Genomic DNA, 9208 nt, shown 5'->3' with positions numbered 1-9208 from the left:
TAAAACTACAAATCAATTAATAATAGAAAATAACAGATTCATTGTAGGTATTTCCATTTGCTGCCTCATAATCATTTGCAATGTGATATGAGTGTGAGGTGCTTCAGCATGTGCAAATTAAGAAAGCAATGATTCCCAAGTAAACCAATACTGAGCGATCCGTCGAAATTCATGTTGGTACACTCACACGTGATTAAGTCCTAGGAGAACTGGGACTTCTTCCACCACACTTCCTGAGACTGACGTTTCATTCTGATGGCAAAGAACTTCAGTGATGCAAAACAATGCTGGCAAAATCTGCTTAAGAAATAATTCAGCCTTTTTGTTTTGTGGGTGAACTCGTATAAAAACCTGATATTCACACATCAGAACGAGCATTTTCACACAAATGGCAGACAGAAATTTTACACGCAAAGTAAGTTTAAATGCAATGTTCTACAAAATAATGTCATATTTATTAGATGTAAATTATGCATGTACTTGCAATGTACAATCTACGTTTTCTTGAAAGAGAGAGAGAGAGAGAGAGAGAGAGAGAGAGAGAGAGAGAGAGAGAGAGAGATATGTCATCATAGGCTACTTATGGTTTATTTCCTGAAATTCATTCTAGTACTATATATCTCCATTAACCAGAAATCTATATATAAAAAAGTCCACTTTTACTTACCAGAACGAGGTCTTTGACAAAATCCAGATCATCTTTCGTTTCAGGGTATACCAAACCAGACCCAATTCCTCCACACTTCTCAAGGGCCCTCATAACGCTACGATTGGGGTTAAGAGGCAGCAGTTGATAGCAGAGGCCTCTGTGTTGGAGGAAGCCCTTTGGGCATCTCCCTGTCAAGTGGAAGAACAGACAGATCGGAGCCGTAAAAGCTAGTATGATAAAAGTACGCTCATATTCACTTGATGGAGGTATTTCGCAAGATATAGTTACACTTGAAATCTTAAGAGATTGTGATAACGACGCATACAAAGCGCCTTTGTGTTTTTTTTATATTCATCTCTACCACTGATAACATTTGCAAAGCAAGAAATAATTCAGATATCCAAGAGATTAGACGACTATGGTGAACTGCGCTCAAGAAAAATATGTTGAGATCTCGATGGTAAAAATGATTTAGTTTTTCGAGCAAATACCCAAAGAAAGAATGTCATCTTTACTTCTACTTCACGTTTTTCTTGTTATTATTTAAATCATACTGTACCATTTACCTTGCTGTGATATCCACTACTATAGTTTTTAATGGCACACACATACACAAAACTAATAGCCTTACAAGTGAAAATCACATAGTTGGTCATGCATTGTTGAGGATTATTGCATGAAGAACTTTTCCGATATTAGAGAGACGGTTAAAAATGATAAAAAATAATAAAAAAATGACGAAAGAGGAAATGAAAAATCAAGCTGAAATATGTTTCCAAGCGGCCATGAAAAACAGGGAATGCGATTGAACATCTTCGAATTTTAAGTAGTGTGTAGACTAAGCTATAGTAGCTAAAGAGTTGTGAAGGTCAGGGCCCACGACTACGTAGGGTGTTGATAGAAACAGGAGCTACTGAAGCATCAGAATGAGATATGCGGCTTCGAGGCAGGAGTGACCAGTAGCAGTCGTTGGGATTGAAAGGAGGTTATAACGAAGGATAAAGGAAAAAAGGTAGAGAGGATGAGAGATAGCGGAATATTCATATATAGTAAGAGTAGTATGTATTTAGATTGTTTTAATTATACAATTAATTCATTTAAATGTTATTGTTCTCATAAATAACAATGAGGTTAGTAAGATATAATTTGAAGACACTCGAGTGTTTGCAAATAAATAAAAACCTTGTTTTATGTCAATTAGAGACTGGAAATCAACGAAAAAGCCAAGATTTGCTCTCTGTATATGCTCTGAATTTAGTTTTCCATATATATACACACATTTATATACACAGGTAACTTACCATATATATATGAAATTGATATAATCACAATGAGCTCCTTAACGTCTCGATTTCTTTGCACATTTTCGGATATGACTGTCAACATACAAAACCTAAAATTCGACGAAGTTCAGATAAGGAAAGCCCACCTTTCCAAAGAGGTCTGAGCTCGCGCACATTGAGTTAGGGTGAGGTTTTAACTTCAAGCACTTGGACAAGAAAAGGTCACTAAGGCTATGCATGGTCATACATGCACCCACACATAGACCAAATGAATTACGTTCAACTTTGCTGTAACTGTAACTGGGGGAGAACGAATGAATCAAAAGAAAGGAAAATTGCTTATTAACAGAATATCACAACGTATCTGATTACTGTATAATATACAGAAACTAAGAATGTAATTACATTCTACATAAGAATAAAGTTCCAGTTCTTATCGTATAGATATCTTCACAACTCGCTCCATATTTTAATGGATCATTAAGAGGAGAGCAAACGGAAATTTTAAACACGGGACTGAGTCATAGTTTTAATCTTTACGTCAAAAACAAACTTACTCCCAAAGTGTTCTTTAATGTCAGAAGGGAAAGAAACACGCGAATGAGAAATCTCTGTTGATATCTGATCAAAACCTTACCTGGGAAAGAACAAACATAATAGTTGGCGTCTTCGCAGTTCCCGATTTTTTGGGTGGAAACAGCTGAAGAAACTTTTGTAACAGTCAAGCATCGACTGACGTCATCTGCCTGTTCATGAAAGAAGTGAAAAATGATCATATAATGAGCAACGAAAATCGGTGGTAATTCCAATTCTCTAATAATAATATGACTTTTCACATTTTTCCTAAAATAATTTTGGATACATCTCAAAAATTGAATTTGAAGTGAATGGGGGTAGTTTAGGCTAGACCATGTGGAATTATTGTCAGATAGTGTAAAATACCTTGAAAACCTTTTAAGTGTGTGCTATACTGGGGGTCTTTATAACCCATCAAACCTTGTTACTTATCGGCAAGCTAGAAACCTGAAGCTTTATATATACTATACCGGTTATTTCGAAATTAGAGCCCCCCTCCTCCACAGAACAAATGGAAAGTTATGAAGTTTTCTGCCATAACCTATCTCTAAGTACATTATCTTAAGTTTCTATTGAGCTATTTTTCATTTTACATTTCTTGTATTTTCAGACTGAGTGACGGAGTTAGATACAGCCATGGCTAATGATTCGGAGGAAATCAAATGGATTGACCGAATCTGGGCTATAACCTTTAGAGAGGCCAGGAATGCTGGCGTATCTTTCATTTCACGTTCCTGGATAGCTAAATACATTAAAAGAGATGAATCCTTTGTTAAAAGAAACTGGAACAAAAATCCATATGACTATCATCGCGAAAAGAGTAAGAATCTTGGAAGGCCTGAAGTCCTTTCTCAGGGGTCAAAAGACATCATAGCTGAGGCAGTGGGTAGACCAAAAAAGTCTATGAAATTGGCACTTGAACTAGAGACAAAAAGGGGAAAGAAGAGAAGTTATAGTGCTGTATATCGTTGAGTTGAAAAAATTTGGTATCAAGCCATTTCATCTTATCAGCAAGCCCAGCATCACTCAGCAACAGAGAGAAGACTGTGCATGGTTTTGTGGTTCATTTCTTAAAGATTGGGATGAAGCTGACTTTCTCCATGTTGCCACATCAGACGAATTCTTCATTTACACAGTCAGGAAGCCAAATCATAAAAATGACATCATTTGGGCTGCAAGGTTGGATGATATCAGCGATGATATGCACTATCGCCAAGTTGTGAGATTTCCTGAATGTTTAGGAATTTTTCTGTTTCTCAGCCAAATGGTTAATGTGGATCATTAAAGAAAAAGGACAGTCATGGAATGGCAAATACTTAAGAGAAACTGTGCTTACTGGTGGAGTATTTCCTTTCCTCAAAGATCCTGAAAATGTGTTATCTGTTAAAGAAGTCACATTTTTGCATGACAAGGCACCATGTTTCAAGGCTCTTCAGACACAGGAGCTGCTTTGAAACAGTGGTATCGATTTCTTCTCGTCAAGTGAATTTCCAGGTAGCTCCCCTGACCTTAATCTGTGTGAAAACATTGGTAGTATCTTAAAGGATCGTGTTGAAGCGTGCACAGTGAACTATGATGGCATACCAAGCCTTGACGACCTGCGAAGAAAGGTGACCGAAGTACTCAGGGAAATGGAGTTTGAGTCTCAGCTTTTTTGCCATTTGCTGAAGTCATACCCTTCAAGAATGCAGGGTGTGGTACAGGCAGATGAAGGCTACACGAAATGTTAAATACTCAGAGAGAAACTGAATTACTTTTGTTTTTGTCCATATCAATTTTAGTTTATGCTGTAGAGGGGGGCCCTCTACTTTCGAAACTCCCTGTATATATATATATATATATTTATATATATAATATTATATATATATATATATATATATATATATATATATATATGTGTGTGTTTACATCAGGATCGAGCCCAGGTTTTTCAATTGAAATGCAAGGCCGCTACTTACTAAGCCAGAGAAGTCATAAAAGAAGTTGGAACCTAAGTAAAACTGTACCTAAGGTTCCAGCTTCTTTTATAACTTGTATGACTTAGTTAGCAGCAGCCCTGCCTTTCAATTGAAAGACTTGTGTTCGATCCTGATGTGATTCAGAAATTGATTTCTGTTTCACACGTGACTATGAAACTCATAGCTAACAAGGGATGCCACTTCCTCTTATTTAATTATACTCTCCAAATTTAAGATCGGCATGTAAACTTTACCTGACAACTGGAAGCTGCATCACACGATATCTCTCCTTCAGGTGGTCCTTCGAAAGCGATTTCATTACCAACCCTGTGAACACATTGAATCAACAAAGGAGAGATAAAATGGCACTAAAAATGTTTACAATAAACTTTGAAAGTCATTATAGGTATGAGAACTGGAGGTAGAACATTTATAGATCTTTTTCTTGGAACTTTTTTCTTTAATCTAAGAATATCATAGGACTTTACAGGCAGTGGATTTACAAGTAAGTACTGAGATAAATATACTTTTAGCATGATGAACACATACTACCAACAAAAATACCTCTGGTAACCTTTCCTTCTCAAAATATCCGGATTTCTTTTATGATTTTACGGAATGGTGATGTACCTCATGCCATAAAGACTGAAAAGTACTGCCTGCCTTTACGTTTGACCTACCACGACTGAAAAAACTTGGATTCTAGTCACAATCTTTGCTTCAATTGTCGTGGAGGAAGTGCAACTGAAAGAGTGGTTGACTGCTTTTAAAGTATATATAAAATGAGAAAAAGGGGAAGGTAGATAAAGCAAGAATAAAATTAAAAAGAGAAAATGGGCAGAGAAAAGTGAGAAAAGGGAAGGTCAAAAGAGTGAATAAAAAAAGACAAAAGATGGAATTCAAAGACAATGAGGAAAGAGGCAATAGACATCAATATTAAAAGGCAAAAATATTCTCTTTCTATTAATGATTTAAAAGATAAACAATATAGGAACTTAAAGTGTCACCTTTTACTTTCATCTATTCAAATGAAATTTAAAAACACCTGCAGAGCAGTGCTCTTCTACACAACCAAAAACCCTGTATTTCTTCCTCAGGAACTGTATACATGCCAATTAACTAATTAATATGAAACCAGAAATTTTTCGTCTTCAAGAAAATGGCTACCTTCAAAGAAAGGAAGCAAGGTGTTACCTGACATGAGCAGTATAGTACGTTCTTCCCTCGTGAGCTGATTCCATATCTTTGATGGAAGTGATTCTTGCAAGCGAAGCTCCATCTTGGCTGCACCTGTCGCAACGGTTCCTGTTTTAGTATCGACACTTTCATGGCAAAAGGCTGACAAAACTAAATGCTGGGTATTTGATAAACTTGGACGTTAGATCATCTTAGCACACCTATAACGTGGATCCAAATAAGAACCCTTTGAATCTGTATACGAAGTAGGAAAAGTAATGAATTTCTAAGATGACTGATTACCAACAGTAAGAGAACGTCTATCCAAAAACGAGGTAGAAAGTGTAAGTGTTTCATATAGGTAAAAAATTGCAGACAAAATTTATAGGCATATGAGATAATGGGAAAATTTTAATAAAATGTACACAGAGAATGCTCCATTATATAAAGAATGTTTATATTTCAACTTCCATTTAAAAGAAAAACATTTTCCTTAGTTATATACCCCTCTCCTTCATGCATAAATGTACTGGAATGCACTGCCTTCACATAAGACATTTTTCCTCTATTTTCCTCTAAAAGCATTTGTTTGATTATCATGACGCCAGTCCTTAGAATGTGTGGTTTCTTCGGCCGTACGTCTATCACTGCTGTGAAAACTGCTGGGTATTATAATTGTTATTAAAAACATAAATGGCAGTTTTTACATAACTGCATTCTCTAGTGCATGATTATGTTAAAAATGTGACCAAAATTCTTTTTGTACTGACTTAATTTTCGTTTCCAAAAAGGATGACTTAAAAAAAATACAGTGGCATAAAATAGAAGTTAAACAGTTAAGTATATCTTTGTTTAACCAGACCACTGAGCTGATTAACAGCTCTCCTATATAGGGCTGGCCCGAAGGATTAGATATTTTTACGTGGCTAGGAACCAATTGGTCACCTAGCAACGGGACAAACAGCTTATGATAGTGGGATCCGAACCACATTATTTCGAGAAATGAATTTCTGTCACCAGAAATAAATTCCTCTGATTCCGCGTTGGCCGAGGCCGAGAATCGAACTTCGGACCACCGGAATGGTAGCCGAGCGCGAAAACCACTCGTCCAACGAGGAACTTGGCACGAAATAGAAGCGACAACTCCGCAAGAAAGGGCGGGATACGCGATAAGTGTCCAAGTTATGTGCTAATAATGAGCGTTATTGATACACGATAGAACTAAAAGCAGAAGTGAAATAAAGCTACGATAGCTACTGCTGCAGAAGTAAACTTGACTCCCGTTACTTACTTGAGTGATGAGGAGGAGAGGCCGAACTCGGCCTTCACGGTGGAGAACAAAAGACACTCTTTGCCGTCACCGCTTGGGGAGTAACCCTCTGGACAAGGCACTGTTAAATTGAAGAGAGTAGGAACAAATATTTAAATGATAATTGGGAAGGAAATTAACAAATAAGTAAAAGCTACAATCGAGTTTTCTGTCTAGCGTATAAATGCTGTATAAGCTGCAACAAGTGAAACTTTCAGCCAAGCTGTCCTATAGAGTTGCTAGACGCACGATCATGGCTAACTTTAACCTTAGATAAAATAAAAGCAACCGTGGTTAGAGGGGTGCAATTGGCATGTTTGATGATTGGAGGGTGGGTGATAAACATACCAATTTTCAGCCCTCTGGCCACAGCAGTTTTTAAGATCTGAGGGCGAATGGAGATTAATATGCAAAAGAGTAAATTGTTATTGTTATTGTAGATGAAAAAGTTATGGATTAATCACTATTGAGTAAGGAAGTACAAACATTGAACATTTTTTGTTTCTGGCAGACGACGAGGAGCGGATGAATTTAAGAAAACTAATCAAGATTAATATTTGACAGCTGTTACGAAATTTGGTATCTTTATTGGCTGTCGAAAATTGAGTTGTTACTCTTACTGGCGATTGAAATATCTTGGCTGTCACTGGGAATCGAAAAAGAAAAATTTTGCTCTTACTGGCAATCGGAATTTTTTTTTTTTTGCTCTCATTGACAATTGAAAAAAAAATTTCTTGGCTATTACTGGCAATCCAAAAAATTATTTGCCCTCATTGGCTGTCCAAAAGAAATCCTTTACTCTTAATGGCAATCGAAAAGAAAGGCGTGAATTGTTAAAATAAAAAAAAAAAAACTGAATCACTGCTTTTACTGGAACCTGTGGGTAATCATCGAAAAGTTACTGAAAACTGATTACATAATGTTAAACGAAAAAGAACGGCAAATAGTTACTTAAAAGTGTAAAACGACAAAAACAGGAAACAGTGATTATTTGTCGACAAATCGGCACGTTTCTCCGTAAGACTGTGGAATCATAACATGGAAAAGGTCAAGTCTTATCAAAACGAGAAAGACACTCAAATAAGCAAAAACAAATTAGTCTGAGATTCCTTTAAATGATCAATCTACTGATATAATTACGAAGACCGTGGAGCAGTACTAAGGAGATTCCACTTTCTTTAATGAGAGGGAAAGATGAGAAACTCAATTCAATTCTCTTGAAACAGATAAATATAGATTCTAGTGTACTGAAAAAGATACCAAAGAAATACAAAGGGAAATGAGAGACTTTTATCTGGTCCAAGAAACTTGGAAATCTGTAGGGGACATAGAGGCTGCTCAAGAAACGACTATCACATGCATGCAATGAACGATCCTGTAAGGAAGGCAACAGTGGATATGTGGATATCATATCTATCCATTAACACAATGGTCCCGTGGCATATAAATATAAGAAGTTCTCGCAGGAAAAGGTGAAAGCTCCTTTCATTCCAATGTTTACGGAGCATTTATGGCCCCCGTGAAATTTTTCGCAAAAGCGGCAGTATTTCCTTTATTTTTATTTATACACCCCACCACAGTTATGTAGACATGAAAAACAGAAAAAATAAAAGTATGGAGTAGCTAAAAGCAATTTTTTCAGTGTATAAATAGATAGAATTCTTGATAAAAATAGGAAAATCTAACGGATGGACGAGATGAAATTATTAACATCGGTACATAGTGCACGCGAAGCTCTATTACAGAACTCTATCAGTGATTGAAATTTTTTTTATAAGAATTTCCCATTCTAACTGAAGCTTATGACTAGAAACTAATGTTAGTGTGATTAAGACAGATGACTTATCTTTGTCATCGACGTCTTTTAGCGATAGCAAGGTCGGAGACAAGTCGGCCCGACAAGGTATAATAATCACCCGAGTCGACAGTGTAGTGTAAGCCCTTGGGTACGATTGACACGTTGTAAACCAGGACAGTAAAATATTTAGTACTATTGCAAATATACAGAGGTAACTCAAGGACAAATTTCTTTTCATTTATTAAATGCCTGAGAGGTATTCTGAGTATTCTTCATTACAAAGTAAAGTCAATATATTGTATAATAAAACAATAGAAATATAGAGATCTTACCCTCGCTATTGAACAAAAAATATGAACCTACACTTGCGATAGGTTATACGAGGCTGTGTTTTGTAATAAAATAACTGCCACTGACAAATAATGAGCTTACTGGTACCACACTACCATTAAAAGAAAA

At 36.3% G+C, this 9208-nt stretch overlaps 1 long non-coding RNA gene across 1 annotated transcript; it reads right to left on the bottom strand.

Moving 5' to 3' along the window:
- Positions 1-673: 673 nt before the first annotated feature.
- LOC135195471 (uncharacterized) lies at positions 674-4796 on the bottom strand. The gene is made up of 3 exons (XR_010310144.1): positions 4721-4796; positions 2570-2678; positions 674-837 (listed from the first exon to the last, which is right to left on the bottom strand). It is a non-coding gene; the product is annotated as an uncharacterized LOC135195471 (long non-coding RNA).
- Between the last annotated feature and the right edge of the window lie 4412 nt (positions 4797-9208).

Source organism: Macrobrachium nipponense, chromosome 16 (assembly GCF_015104395.2).
Source record: "Macrobrachium nipponense isolate FS-2020 chromosome 16, ASM1510439v2, whole genome shotgun sequence".
NCBI classification, from domain to species: Eukaryota; Metazoa; Arthropoda; class Malacostraca; order Decapoda; family Palaemonidae; genus Macrobrachium; species Macrobrachium nipponense.
This window is presented reverse-complemented; position numbering and strand designations above follow the sequence as displayed.